General features: G+C 44.8%; 1 protein-coding gene across 1 annotated transcript in view; it reads right to left on the minus strand.

Moving 5' to 3' along the window:
• C1_2H10orf95 (chromosome 1_2 C10orf95 homolog) overlaps positions 1-16,353 on the minus strand; it is a 60,690-nt gene that overhangs the window by 43,222 nt on the left and 1,115 nt on the right. The window lies entirely within an intron of this gene.

A 16,353-nucleotide genomic window follows, 5' to 3' on the forward strand; every position in this document is an offset into this window, starting at 1 on the left:
TCCTGCAAAGAGTCCCTGGAATTTTTTTTCAAATGTTGGCAACTATGTAGACTTGTCATAAAAGCGCATCCAAGACGTTCCACTAATTGAGAGGATTAATTTTGCAAAACAGAAACTCAATTCCATAAACTGTCATGCAGTTATCAAGCAAAAAGAAGAAAATAAAGACCATGCAAAGTACACATAAAAATAAAAAACACACAATCAGGCCCCAAAGATTAAAATATGAAGCATGAACCCAGAGGCATTCACATGTAGATAGTAGCGCACCAACATAGCACCACCTAGTAAGAAAGAAACTACAACAAAGAAGACATTACAAAGGCAAAGCCCAAGTTGAAGACACACATTCACAAAAAGAATACACTGAAACAAATGATTCCAAAATAATGCTGCCCAGCACAGCCACACTAGCACAAAGTGAACTCACAACCAAAGTTGATTCCTCCCGCGCGTGCCAGCCCAAAATGCTGTTGATCAAGAAACATGCTGTAAGTAACATTCCTCACACATCTGAGCAGTCAAGGCCACAATAACATTTATTTCCCAATATGTCAAACAATCCACCATCTTTCAGTAATAACAATAGTAAATTGCAGGAGTAAAACTCCACAACACATTGCCTCCAGATCCAAGCCAGAGCTCAGTACAGAAGCAAACACGACCAACACGAGACATACAGAAAAGCAGAAGGCACGCACAAAGTAACACAAAGGGAACAAACCAGCTACTACTATTCACACACATTATTGTGCATATCACACTAACATTGTTAGCACCAGTCCTACAGATTACAGCACTATGGGCCTCATGTAGGTAAATAAATTTTACCGGTTCTTAAATACCGAGCCGTACCGAATCGGTAAATTAGAATCGGTAAGTTACATGTAGGTAAAAATTCGGTAACAGTTACCGATTCGGTAACAGTCGGTAAATACGAATCGGAATTCACCGATTCGGTAAATACCGAGGTGATAATTACCGAATCGGAAAATACCGAGGTGGTATCTACCGAATCGGAAAATACCGAGGTGGTATCTACCGAATCGGAAAATACCGAATCGGTACGTACGGATTCGGTAAATAACATCACATGACTTGACGAAACAGCTAATCCTGTGCAACGACAGCCCACCCAACCAGGAACTGCCCACACCCAGGCAGGTGTACACAATTAGCCGAAGTGGCCACACCCAGGCAGGTGTACATAATTAGCCGACCCTGGAGAGGCTCGGAGTGCAGAGGAGAGGCAGGGAGCAGTTGCATGTGCGAGCGGGAAACGAACAGCATGTCCAGCCAGAGCACACAGAAAGACGGAGGGGAAAGGAGGAGGAAGCTCAAATTCAGCCCCAAGGAACTCCAGGTGCTGGTGGAGGAGGTGGTGAAGCAGCACCAGAAGCTGTTTGGGAGGCAATCCCTGCAAGTGCCTGAGGCCGAAAAGCGCAACATATGGCTGGCCATCCAGGCGCAGGTCAATGCTGTGGGAGTGACCCACAGGGAAATTGAGGTCCTCAAAAAGCGCTGGTATGACCTGAGGATTGTGACCAAGAGGAAGATGGGCGACATCCAGAAGGAGGCCAGCCAGACCGGAGGTGGAACCAACAGGGCACCTGCCCTCACCGAACTGGAGGAGCTGGTGGCGGCCACACTCGAGCAAGAGAGCGTCGTGGGTCTTGGGGACGCCGACAGCTCTGCCAGAGCCGCAACACACCAAGGTAAGACGAAAGCACAGCAATGTAGCCGCCCCTACCCCTATCCCACATCCCCCATTGTGACACGAGAATCACACTGCAGTCCACACGTGTCAGTGCAGACAGGCAATGCATTCCGGGAGATGTAGTCAGGGCAACACTAACCATGACGTAAATGTCACAGGGCAACAAGGCATGTCACGCACTCGAGGCACAAGGAGACAGAGGACAGATTGGAATGTGAAATGATTTATTGTGACGCTTGCAATGCAGCCCTTCGGGGACACTGAGCCAATGTTGTTTTTCTGTCCACAGATGTGACATCATGCAGTACAGGGCATGCTGCAGGGGAGACGGCACACCGGCCACAAAAATCACCTCTAGCCAGCACGAGTGCAGACCAGGGAGCAGGCCCACTTGCAGCCGCACCACCTACGCAGCCAGCCTCGCCGCACACAGAGCCAGCATCACCTCACCGAGAGCCAGCATCACCACCACCAGAGCCAGCATCGCCACTCATGTTCGATTCACCGGCCACATCTCCGCTTGCAGGTGTGAGAATGAGGAGGCGTCCAGCAGCCAGGCTACGAGCCTTAGACACCTCGTCAGACGACAGCATGGGCCCAGAAGACCGCACCGGGCCCCAGGAAGGGAGCCATCCCACTGTGCCCCAAACATCACAGGCAGCACAGACGGGAGCAAGAGGGCGCCGCAGGTCGCGTGTCCAGAGTCCACCAGCACCCACTGACGGCCATGGTGTCTTCTTGGGGCTCGAGGGCCAAATGTTGAAGCAACAGCGCCTGCAATCAAAGGCAGTAATGTCAGTCCAGAGGCACATGCGGGTGATGAGGACAAGCTTAGTCAACATGGACACAAACATTGGCGGCATGGCTGCCGGCATTCGGGACATGTCCCAGTCAATCCAGCAGTTGTGCAGCAAATTAGATGCTGACATCGAAGCACGGCGCCGGGAACGCCAGAGAAGGGACACTACCAGCAGGGCACTCAACCGTCTGGCAACTGCGACTTCCCTACTTTGCCGGCGCTCTGTGACGATGCAGGAGGGCCTAACACAGTGCTGCAGCGACCTGTCACGGGGGATGGTGCAGGTGACAAGTGCACTAGGGGTGCTATTGACAAGTCAGGCGTCGACAACTGCTGCAGGGGATGCTGCGGAGAGCATCGACACCAGCAGCAGCATCACACCCCCCGTCCCCGAAGCACGCAGGAGCAGCAGGCGGCTTGGGGTTGGCTCTAGTGAGGATGCACAGGCCGTGCAATCCACCACTGCAGCGCGTATGCGCAAACATTGATGTGGCCCTGCTTATCCACTTGCCATTGGGTGACGTAACCCTGGACATACTCATTGTATAGATGGCATATTGCCAGATTGGCCTGTTCATGTGTTCATGGCGTGGTGCCACATTAAACTACGTCATGACTTCTCACGACTCGCTGTGTCCCCTCACTTACTCAGAAATAGTTGCATGTGATCTCTGCCCGTCTCTCTCTCCCATCGATTGCAGTTGGCACTCTAGCTGCGCTGCCCTCTGGCTGGCCTGACTCATCCTCGTTGTCCTCAAAATATGTTAGTTTCACATCTGTACCTTTTTTCGTGGCAAGGTTGTGCAGCATTGCACAAGTGGCAATTATCTTGCAGCAGGTGATGGGTTTGTACTGGCGTGCGCCTCCGCTCTTGTGGAGGCAGCGGAACCTGCTCTTCAGCAGTCCAAACGTGCGCTCCACCACATTGCGTGTAGATTTGTGGGCCACGTTGTATCGTCTCTCACTCTGGGTTGCTGGGTGTAGGTAGGGAGTGAGGATGAATGAACGGCATGCATATGCACTGTCGCCTGGATGAGTAAAAGGGAACCATCAGTTACATGCCTCTATACACTCTGATTTGCAGGTTTCAAGGGGCGTCACTGTTACTTACCCAGCAGGTATCCCTCTCCGAATTCTCCGGCTCTCAGTCGTGTGTAGATCCCACTATTCTGGAAGATGTAAGAGTCGTGGGTGCTCCCAGGAAACTTTGCAACAATATCTGTGATGATGTTCCCTGCATCACAGATCACCTGCACATTGATGGAGTGGGTGGACTTCCTGTTCCTGTAGATGTGCTCTGTGTCAGCTGGAGGACAGATTGGGATGTGTGTACCATCAATACAGCCGATGACATGGGGGAACTGTGCCATGTGATAAAAGTCTGTTTTTGTTTTCTGCAGTGCAGCCTGTGTGTTTGGGAAGCTGATGTAGTGGTGCATTCTCTGCATCATGGCATCCAGGAACTTCCTGAAGAAACGTGACAGGCAACTCTGGGATACCCCACCCACCGCAGCTATCACCACCTGATAACTGCCGGATGCCAACAGATGTAGGCTGCAGAGCACCTGCACATGTGGGGGTATGGCGTGCGCCCTTCTTATTGGCTGGTCCAGGAGTGGGTGAAGGTCCCTGATTAAGTCCATGATGGTTTCGGGGTGTAGCCTGTACCTCTCATGTATCTCTGCATCAGTCAGCTGGAATAGTGTGATGCGCTGTCTGTAGATTTGTTCCTCCCGTCGCCACACCCTCAGTCCTGCTGCCTGTAGACGTAGGCGCCTTGCAATGACGTACATGGCGGCCATGTTGTCCACGCTGTTGCATTTTGGGATTGCTTATGTGCATTGTTGATGGTTACCACCTGCTTTCCATCCGTGTTAATTACCGACTCTTATTTACCGATTTTCCTGGATTTCTTAATTACCGACTGCTCCTACATGTCATTTTCAATTTTTACCACTTCATATTTACCACTTCATATTTACCGATTCGTTAATAATGTATTCGGTAAATATGAATCGGTATTTTAGAATTCGGTAAATATGATTCGGTATTTACCGCCTCATATTTACCGAAAAGTGGTTTTTGGACTCCTACATCTCACTTGTCTGAATACCGGTCGGTAACGGCATATTTACCGAAAATCGGCCGTTACCGACCGGTATTTGGCTACCTACATGAGGCCCTAAGTGTATAAATACCAGTGATCACATATCCATCAATATGCAGACTGAGACTTGGATTGAAACCCTGCAAATAATTGTAACCCCACATCATGAACGTAGCAGGCGTCATAACAATGAAGTGTGCTAACTACCACAGTGAGTGACTCTGCACCATTCAAGCACTGGAGTTTGATCACTTGAACCAAGGTCTGTTCCCACCCACAACTGCAAGCTACAAACCAAGGGAACAAGTCCTTAAAAAAAAAGTGTGGGGACTAACCCAGTAAGGCAGAAAGCAAGTGGAATTACGGTGTGTGACATCACATGTGGCATCACAAGAAGTGACATCACAGGAGGTTGCAACACAAACTCACAAGAAGAGACATCAAAAGAAGTGACATCAGATCTTAAGGCTTCACATATATGTTTAGCAGGTCTACCATGATGAGTACATTTGAGAGCATTAGAAGATTTAACAAATGAAAACTGATCACACAGCCTGCGACTTGAGTTTCCTTGTCAGAAGAAATTAACAGTGCAGATGTGGATGAAGTTTGGTATCTGACTAAGTGCAGAAACAAGCCATTAAATTCTACAAGCTAAGCACAGAAAGCTTGGCACCAAGAACAAGGCACAGTTCGTGCATTGCATTAAAAATGCTAGAAACTGCAATTGTGAGTATCTAAACGATAACATTTATTAACCTACCAAACATACCACCATTACATACACTCACAATTGTAGTACTTTAACCATTCTAAAAAAAAATGCAAGTTACATACTGCATTTGATATTCCGAGAATGGCAAAATGCGTTTTCTATGAAAGATACCATTATAACTGGATATTGTGCACATATAATAATTCAGACATCATAGATCATGGTGCAATGCCACATGATGTTAAACCATAACAAATGAGTAATTAGTGAGACCTTCAACAAATCTGAATCTCTAACATGTGGGTAACAAAATCAATTTAAAAAATCCCGTGCTTCTGGTATCTTTTGTTGTGATGGGCAGTAAAATCTACCTTCCTAGACTGAGTATCATCCGCATGGCAATGAGCAGTCAGTCATCTTTTAACATATGACAATAGATTTTAAACAGGCAGAAGAGGGTCCATGAGATCTATGAACATTAATGAAGCAAGACGTGGGGTACCAAGACAATTTTTTATGGCTGACATTATCGCATTCATGGTGCTGAACCCACTTTCACAGTCATTTGAAGTCAATTGTAGTGTGTATATGGCCCTCAAAACAGGTTGCAGTTGTTCTCATTCCCACCATTGTCAATTTAGTCTCTGAAACCTTCTGATATGAGTTTATAATTAAGAGAGAATCTCCTGCACAGGTTTGTACACTAATACAAACTACAGACCCTCAAAGTTGCTCTCTTGTGCATTTGTTTGAGGGGCCTGCTTGGAAGGTGTTTCTGCAGTTATTAGTATAGGCTGTGATGATAAGCACATGGAAAGCCAGCATTTGTCAAGCATAAATAGGTTGCCCGTGCATGTTCTGCTTGTAAGACTCCTTCAGCTTCAACCCCACACCTTAAAATGTTCTAAGATAAAAGTGTACAAGAATACCGAAAGAACATTTCTGCATCCTAGAATCAAGTGGTCCACATCAGTAAAGAAAAAATATAAACCGTAAGGGGGATTTTTAAATCTCTACAAGGCTTAAAGATATAACATACAATATTTAACAAATTGGTGAAATGATTGATCATTTAGCTGTTTGAGTTAAGAGTTTACTACTGCAGAGAACTATGTGTAGCATTCAGATGCACTTGAATCATAGCAACACCACCTGAAACTTTCACCATTGTAGAACACTGATGTAATTAAAACCACAGAGTTGAATTAGAAACATGTTAAGTTATTAGGTAGGTACATTGACTGAGGGAGACCCTAGTAACAGAAGAAAACTGTGCTGAAACTTGTCAGGCAGATCATTGGCCAATACAGGGGACAGTAAGTGAGCGCCATTCCTGCCATGTTTGGAAACCATCCAGCATGCTTGCAGAGATTGTGAAGTGGATTATGAAGCCAAGGGACAAAAAGTACATATGCCAACATTCCTGGTTTAGGCAAAAACTCATGCTTTAGTAAGCAACACGTAAAACAGTGTTGGCTTTTGTCAGCGTAAAACTTCCTTTACCCAAGGATTGAACAAACTAACTCAGTCGCCAGCCCAATCCACCAGGAGTAATATTCCATGTGCAGCACATTTCTATGCAGATGTGATTTATTTAGCTGCCTGAGCATCTGTACTCATTTTAGGAGATTGGGACTCATTGAGAAAGAAAGAAAGAGAAGAAAGAAGGTGAAAGAGAAATAGGAACCCAATGATGAAGAGGGAAAAGTGGATGAAAAAACTTGCAAGAATAAGATCAAGTCAAAGCAAGTAGAGGGAAAAGATAATGACAACCCTGGCATTCAGCAATGCAGGGGTGTGGAATTCCTATAGCCCGAAGCCCAGGACAAATTGTTTGGGATCAAGGACCACAGGTTTTCATGTGCAGTATGTCAGTGGGTCTGAAATTGGTGGGCAGCCTTTTGGTTTTGTCAATGCATGTCTTGTTTTGGCATGGTTTTTGTAAAACCTTATTGGATTGGAAGCTGCTGGGCCCCCACCATGATGACAAGCATTGGTAAAAAGCAAAAAAAATGTTGGTCTCAAAAAGAACACATTGCCACATTAGTTCCTGGCACTGAACAAAACTAATTTGTGTGCCAATTTGCTTATTGTGAAAGAGCAGAATGCTACCACTCATAATGAAGCCAGATGAGTGACAGACAAAGAGAGAGATAGAATTTTAATAAACACAAAAGGTCATGGTTAACACCAGACCTAGTTAAGGGCCCAATTATTAAAGAAATCTCAAAAGTGCACCCATCAATCAATCAATCATTATTTATAACACGCTGCAAATCACCCTAAACGGTATCCAGGTGCTTGCAGGTCCCAGAGGCTTATTAGAACAGCCAGATCTTGAAGGCCATTCGGAATTCCAGAAGTGAGGTGATGGTCCGGAGGTGCATGGGGAGGCTGTTCCAGATCTTTTCTGTTATGTGAGAGAAGGAACGTCCTCCACTTCTGCTTCAGGAGATGCGGAGAGTATGGGCAAGTGAAAAGGGAGGCGAATGTAGTCTTCTCTGCGGTTGGTGGAAGTTTAGGCGGTGGTTAATGTATGCAGGTCCTTGGTTGTCTAGAGCCTTGTGTGCGTGTGTCAGCAGCTTGAATTGTCATCTCTTCTGCACGGGGAACCAGTGGAGTTGCCTGAGGTGGGGTGTAATGTGGGTTTGTCGGGAAAGGCTGAGGATGAATCTGGCTGCGGCGTTCTGTATGGCCTGAAGTCTCTGTAGGAGGTGTCCAGTGATTCCTACATAGAGGGCGTTGCCATAGTCCAGTCAGCTGGTGATGAGGGCCTGTGTCATGGTGCATCTCGTGAGTAGGGGTAGCCACTTGAAGATCTTACATAGCATGCATAGAGTGAGGAAGCAGATGGAAGAGATGATGTTGATCTGTGATTTCATAGTGAGCTTGCTGTCAATGATGATTCCAAGGTTTCAGGCATGGCCGGAGGAAGTGGGTGCCGGTCCTAGGTCTGATGGTCACCAGGAGGCGTTCCATGTGTTGCTGCTGTTGCCAAAGATCGGTACTTCCCTCTTGTCTGTGTTCAGCCCATGGTATATGACCTTGCATTAGTACAGAACTACAGCTTTCATGAATTTACAAGGATTTACAGAAGTAGGTCAAGAAATAGTACTCCTAGAAAATATTTGTGAACTGCATTTAGCACGAGCAAACATGCGTAGATTTGCTCATGCAAAAATCTGCTGAGCGTTTGCAAGTTCACTTTTCCTCCAACAACTTTAAACATAACTGAGTCAACCCTGCCACATAATTTGGTCCAGCCCTACTGCCTAATTTCAGTGGCCCTGCCTTCATTGTCTTATGCAACACATCCTGTACATTAATATACACACTTGTAATATTATTTGACAATGTATAATGTGTGCAAGTGATGTAAATCGCTCTGGCACCCTACATTGGGAGGAGTTGCACTATAAAAGTATTAAATGAAAAAGAATGTGGCATTTACATAGTTATTCATGTAATACTCGTACAGACTGGTACAACTGACATTCCAGCGCATTTGTATCTATTTCAAATTGAACTGAACAACGTCAAAAGCTTGTAAATAGTAGTTTCTCTTGAGTACTTGTGAAGAAATAAGAATCTGTGTGCCTTTGTTTCCCATACATAGCTCTGGAACCTAGGTATGAGACTGCAGGTACTTTCCAGCCAGGTTGCTACTCGAACAAAAGGAGGGCTGATGACTGTTTACATCAGGTGTTTGTCTGTGGCCCAGCTGGAGGTGAAGCTAAGAAAGCCCCCTCACTGCCTCTACGTTGTTGCTTAGAACAGAAAGCTGACAACCTGCAGGTGCTGCTAAATGTGTTCTGGATTACACCGGGACAAGTTCAGCATATTTCACTGTGGCCCAAGTTCTTGGCTAGGGGCACGGCGTCCACTATGTGAAAATAGCGCATGCCCCCAACTCGAACGAACCATTCAAAAAAGAGACACTACAAAACGGCCATTCCGCAGTGCTCTGAAAAACACATCTCAATAAAACACTGTTGGGTTGTCAGCCACACATCCAGCTGTGATCAGGGCCGGTCTGAGAGCCAAAAGCAGTTCTGGCAAATTTTGTCAAACGAACCCTCACATTGCAAGTAGGGAGCAAATGTAGTGAGTGCAGCCAACCAATGCAAGGTAGGGTTTGGGAGGTTCTCCCTCTGGGAAATGTTTTTAAAAAACCGAAATATAGTGGGCTTACAACACACTTTTCATTATAGAACCTTGTTCAATCATTGAATGGATGGGTGGAGATTGGAGGCATGGCTGCATGGCTCAATGAAGAAAATAAATAGATGGATGGGTGAAGAGTGGGTAGATGAATTAATTTGAGAATGGGTGACAATGAATAAAGACTTTTAGCTACATGGAGCAAATGGTGGATGCTCTGGTTTTTATTGTAGGTTCTGCATTAAAATATCACCCACTCCAAACACTAACACCAGCAACCCTTGAGAAATATTCATAGCCCGGATGTATTTAACTCAGTGCACTGATGAATCGCCTAAATAAATTAAACACAAAGCATTAAGCTTTAAACCAAAAGGGGAGAAAGAGAGAAACATGTTGTTGGCCGAATCACACATTGTGACACTAGGAAACCTTGCATCAATCCTGGTTTCTACTTGTCCACATTGTGTGATCCCAGGCAATTACTTTTTTTTCACAGCGCTTTAATTTTCTTCATCATCACATAAGGGCACCTTGAAATCTCCCACATTGCCCCAGTCCAGGGAGGACCTCAAGACCTGGCTCTTCGGATGACCCCAGCACACTATGGAGACACCCCACTCAACCCCCCAGCGCCTGAGACCCTCACAGGTGAGTATTTGCGTTTTACCAACCCTGATTGATTGGTTGATTGAAACACATCAGTTCAGGGTATGTGTTGCACACAAACAAAAAACGACTCCATCTATAGTAACACCCTAGGCCACATATAGAGGGCAAGAGACAACTAACTTCCCTTTTAGTTCGCTAATAACATCATCATCAGGGCAGTGCTGAAGAGACATAAATGTTTATATGTTCATGTTTAGAATCATTTTGAAAAATTGTCACTCTATGTAATGGTATAATTTGATATACTAAACTAAACAGTGTTGTAACAGTCATGTTATAACGAAATACACTTTTCTGAATTTTGAAGAGCCTTCATCATATACGGACTGGACTCTCTGAGCCAAGCAACAGCAGAATCTCAGCCGAAAGCCCTGAAGGTCAATTCTGCTACTGGCGACCCTGTAGGAGGAAGGAATAAAGCAAATCCAAAAACATATGATTCTGAAGCGAGCAATGTCTGACCGACACGCGTTAAAATTATGTGTTTTGCATTGTTTGTTTGGGGAGCGCCAAAGCACAGCAGGCAAGAAATGCGGCTGCCTGGCCCCTAGGACAGAAACAGGCCCCCACCAGCAGTAAAACTGACCCTCACCCTGCCAGCCCACTGGGGAAATGCTAGTCTTGGCATGACCGTGATTCCGTCAACCTATAGCATCCATAGACATCACCAGACAGCTAAATCATTGTCTCATAAAATATTTTAAAAAACAGAGCAATCCCAACACTACCTCCACACAGTACACTGTTTTGACTTACTTCAACCACTAGATACTATGAATGACATGAAAACAAAAACAGCAAAATGCCTAACTCCATCAAAAACTAAACATTCATCCTTGTATAGGAAAGAGGGTCTAATATCAACATAGCTGATTCGTCATTATGACAAGAATCTAGAAAGCACCATGGTACCCATCTTTAGGTGATTCTGAACTCAGGCACAACTAAATGGCACAAATAACACCAAATGAGACTCCTTGTCAAGAAGTACACAGTATAGAGACAGTCTCAGACTAAAAACACAGCCACTGCACGACAAAACACCAGACACATGGTACAAATTGAATAGTGGTGGATTATGCACCCACAAAGGAATAAACAGGAGGACTCACGACGGCTGACAGGGACCAATTTGGGAGTACAGGCATGGCATAAGAAAATGGTGAAATGTAGATGTCTAGGGGCAAAGCAAGAGGCCATAGGACCAGTGGGTGGGTTATTAATTCCATCTACAGGCCACGCCATAGTAGCATGACACACACATGATCAAAATCCCTGCAGTGAAACTGTTATGCAATGTGTTGGACCTGGATCTTTCTGCAGGGTCACCCCAGATGTTTGCCTGTCGCTGCTGAAACCGGTTTTTGTTGGCTTTTAGGACTGTGCGCAGTTTACTCCTGCTAACCAGTGGTAACGTGCTTCTTGTGCTCTATCTTTTAAACATGGTAGAATTGGTATGTACCTGATTGGTACATTTAATTTACTTATAGGCCCCTAGAATATAGTACTAAATGTGCCCAGGGCCTGTTAATTAAATGTGAATAGTGGGCTGCAGTACTCGTTGTGCAGCCCATTAAAGTAGTACAGTAAAATATGTCTCCGGCCTGACTGTAGTGCAGTTTTAAACTGCCATTTTGACCTAGCAAAACATACCTTTTACCAGGCCTAACCCTTTCTTTTCAATACTTAAAAGTTACCGTTAAGGTAGGCCCTAAAGGCCTATATGGCAGGGTGCATGGTATTTAAAAAGTAGGACATGTGTGCTTATATTTTACATATCCTGGCCAAAGTTGTTTTTGTAGTAAGGCTACCTCTTCCACAGACCAATTGTATTACCTTTATTAAAATAAATAATAACTGAAGTTTGGGAGAAGATAGAGAAATATGTCTTCCGCTCATTTGAATTGTGATTTAAAATCCTCTTTAATGGTAAGGTCAGATTTTAAGGTACCGTTCGGAAAATTAGACTTTTAGAAAGCTGACATTTTCTGCCTACATCTAATCTGCCTTTCTGCCAGCGTCCAGGTTCACATGACTGTAATAGCTCTCCTGTGGTGTGATGTGTATTCTTTCCAGACATTGGGAAAAAAAGGGCCTGGGTGTAGACTGGGTAGGTCTTCCTGACAGGATGGCTGGGTAGGAGATGTGTTCAGCCCTGATTACACTACACTTCAAATAGCCCTGTCTGCAGCCCACACAAAGGAACCTGACACCTGGGCTGCCCTGCCTTTATCCCCTTATCCAGGTTGGAGCCAAACCAAGGGAAGATGGAGCTGGCTAGAACTAGTTTGGGAGTAACCTAGGGTTTGCCCCTGAACAAATGCTGGCAGTAGAGAGTAAAGTGGCACTCTCAGAACCTCTAATCAGAACACACCTGGACCTATGGAAGATTCGGAAGAAGGACTGCCCTGCTCTTTGAAGAAGAAAGACTAGACCTGCTTGTCTTGAATCCAGAATCCTCGGAAGTGATTCCAAGGGTCAGCTGACTGACCTCCTGTTTGAGCTACAAGGACACAACAAGCTTCCAGAGGCCTTCCCTGTGACTGCCCAGCTGACCAGCACCAACTGGACCTGCCTGAGCCCTGCTGCTGGCATCTGCCTGGAGTGAGTCCTAATCTCCAGAGATGCCCCCAGGTACTGGGCTCTTGGCTAGCATCAGAGTGAACTCATCCTGCCTTGAAAGCAAGTTCAGATGAAAATCCAGAAGTGTGCGGCTCCTCGTGTCAGCAGCGGCATCTCTCACCAATATGAAGTTCCGACAGCAACGTGCTCTTTGCGCCAAACAGCGCTTGACTTCTCCCGCCAATGCATAGCTCCAGTGGCGAGTTATCTGCAGCCTACATACTATAATCCTGATAACATACCTGAGTCAGTTATGCAATAACTTCAAAAGGCTACTTGTAACCTGAATAGGCATAAGGTCATAAGCTTTTAGGTTTTTTTCTCAATTTTAAATCTGGATATTCTTAAAACAAGTTTCTTTGGGCAGTAATAAATCCTTAATCGTAAATACCATACATTACATGGGATTATGAAACCCCTCTATAACAGCTCATCTCTAATTTCCTTATTACAGGCGATTTGTGATGTATCTCATTGCCTGTCATAAATGACACAACTGCTCAACTGTAGTAACTTATTGCAGTTGAGTTCTGACGTCACAATGCCTGCTGACAGAGCCAGCAGCAGAGGACAGGCAGGTCACAGAGCATAATTAAAGCTGTGGTTTGAAAAACAAAAACGAAACATGTCTTTTCCTTCATTTGCTCTGTTTTTCTAGATGAACAGTAAAGGAGATATCCATGGTAATTGTTTTACGTTTAGTTAACTGTAGGAAAGAGACTCTTTCTGCATGTTACTACACATTATGAGCTACAGCCTTTATTTTATCTGACATATTAAATTGATTCTAATATATCTTTGCATTAATATCCAACTACTTTTTTGGAGTGTTTAATTTTGTGCTATCGATTCTACTTTTATTCTTCGTGTTTGCAAACATCCTATCACTTTCATATGAAAAAACATCCCAAGTATTTAGGAGCTTTATGGGAAGGGCGACGGTGTGACCATTAATTATAAGGAATAAAGTACCTCCCTGTCTCTTTCCGCTAGATTTTCACTGAACATCTCAGTGACTTGCAGTATCCTTATAATGTACTGCAGGGCTATTTTATCCCACATGTAATAGATGAAAGCCTGCATTCCGCATATAAAATCAGGCCTCTAATCATGTCTTCTATTTTATTACAATATGCTTGTGCCTTATGTAGTGCCTATAATAAAGCATTACATAGCTGCTCAACTGTAATAGGTTGAGTTCTGCTGTCACAATGCCAGAGCCAGCAAATGTGAAGAGCAAAACAAGCAGCAGATTTTTTTAAAAAAAAGCCATTTAAACAGTTAAAAGAAGAACTGGCGTTTCCCCTCCACCTCTTCTGAGCAGTTTTCTGTGATCAACAGTCATTAGCAGAAAGGAGCCGTTTATCGAAGCATATTTATGTTTTGCACAACAAGTAGAATCTCTCTCACTGTTACCACACATTATGAGCTGTTTCTGAAATTGGCTTACATTTAACTTCAGACAATATGATCTTGCAACAAATTACTAGTTGAATATTCTCACTATATTTATTTGACATATTTGCAAATATGGCCATTCGCATACTATAGTAAGACTAAAACTTTTGGAATTGGTGTGATTACAAACAGACAAAGATGTACCTGATTTTATTTTGCAGCATGCATGAACATACATAGTTTGAGAAAGTCAAGTTGCCAGTTTATCTCTTAGTAAACTTGTGCAAAGTGCTAGTTTGCTTAGATGGGCTTCTGTCTGAGACTCCAGAAAGGTGTTTTGATTGAGCATTCAACATTTCGCGTCAACTGTTCCCAGGCAGGACAGGGCTAGCACTGAAGGAGTTGCTGATTGAATTTGCATTGACTCAAGCTGAAAAGTACTGTCCCTCTCTCACCCAGTGCATATAGCTAACTCTGCAAATAAAGCCTTCTGCAAGTGTGGGGCCGCTCCAAGACACAGTCAGTATGGTTGCCCGAGTCCTGCCCCACAGTCAGTATGATTGCCTGGTTCCTGCCCTGATCTGGTTCAATAATAGCTGCTGTATCCTGAGCCTGGTTTTATCACCCTCTATCCCGACATTTGGAGGGAGCTCACTTGACGTTGAAGGCAAAGCCGGACAAGGCTTTGAACCAGACACTGAAGGCCGAACCCAACAACCTGTGCTTCAGGTCCTTCAGACGATTAGACTGCTGCTAACCCACAATCATTGCTTCTAACTTCCATACTATGCATTCTCTGAGGTAAACACAAGCTGACATACAGAGCTATTTAAAACTTCTAAAGAAATAACAAAAGGAAATCCCAGGGTGAGAAAGGCGCCCTTGCAAGACACCAAAACTTAGGACCTTATTATGAGTCTGGCATTCCACGGACCACCAAACTCACAGTGGCGCAGAGGTGGCGGTCCAGCCACCACCGCACAGGCGGTCAGACCACCCTATTACAACTTGGACTATCGGACTGCCATTGCACCACCGCAACCACCAGGGATCAGAAAACCCTGGCGGTGGCGAGGCAGTCTTGAGGCAGCAATATGCTTGGCAGGACCCCCGCGGTCCCACCAAGCATATTATGAGTTTCCTCTGCAGCTCAGTTTTCATGGCAGTTCCAACTCCATGAAAACCGTGGCAGAGAGGAAACAAAGGGGGCCATACAACAAGACCCCCCTATTGCCTCAGGGCCATGAGGTGCATGCAAGAGGGCACATGTTGAGCCCCTCTGTGTGCATGAACCCCAGTACCTGCATGGCCTGGACTGCACCCGTCCATACCGTGCAGGTACTTGCCTTTGACGTTCCCATTGCGAAGCCCATTTCATACACACCGCTGTGGGACCGCCTGCCAGTGACTGTAAAAGTCGTAATCTGGTAGGTGGTGCGCACATGGGTTTAGCGGCGCTCCCGCTCCAACACCGCAAAAATCCTAATCGGGCCCTTAGTAATCGTACTCAGTAGCCTACTTCAATGGTGTTTAGTTCTAACCAAACACAAAAAGCCAGGATAGGCTGAATTTGCTACAGATGACATGGGGCCAACTAGCAGCAATGCACAGTTGTTGGAAAAACACTGTCTTTTCAAAGTATGTGTTTGTAGAAACAAAAGCTGAAAATCAAAACATGACAGTATGATAGGAATTATTAAGATTGCGTTTTAGGTTTTTTGCCATTAGGTGGAGGTGGACTGTACAGACACCTCAGCTGTGCTTTACAGTTTATCGATCCTACCAGCCATTCAAAGCAGAATGAACCACTCAAACCACAGGCGACCCTCCTACGAACAGAGTCTCTGTGGTTGGGATTCAGTAATGCTATACATTACACAATTACTTTATTGGGTCTATGGAGTTAAAAAACACTTAACCCACAACTTGAATCTAAACAAGTACAATAAAATTTGGAGCTCCACAATGCGTTATAAAGTGTTATTTAAATGGTACAATACAATAATGCACTTTACAACCCCAGAATGAAGTATGAAGTGCTACAGTAACTGTATTGTAATAATAGCATTTATGTAGCGCTTATTATCCCTGATCAGGCACTGAAGCGCTTTATGATGAGTAGCACACTACTCCGGAACCCATGATTAGTGGTTTATCGATCG

The sequence above is a fragment of the Triturus cristatus genome, chromosome 1_2, assembly GCF_964204655.1.
Source record: "Triturus cristatus chromosome 1_2, aTriCri1.1, whole genome shotgun sequence".
Taxonomy (NCBI): domain Eukaryota; kingdom Metazoa; phylum Chordata; class Amphibia; order Caudata; family Salamandridae; genus Triturus; species Triturus cristatus.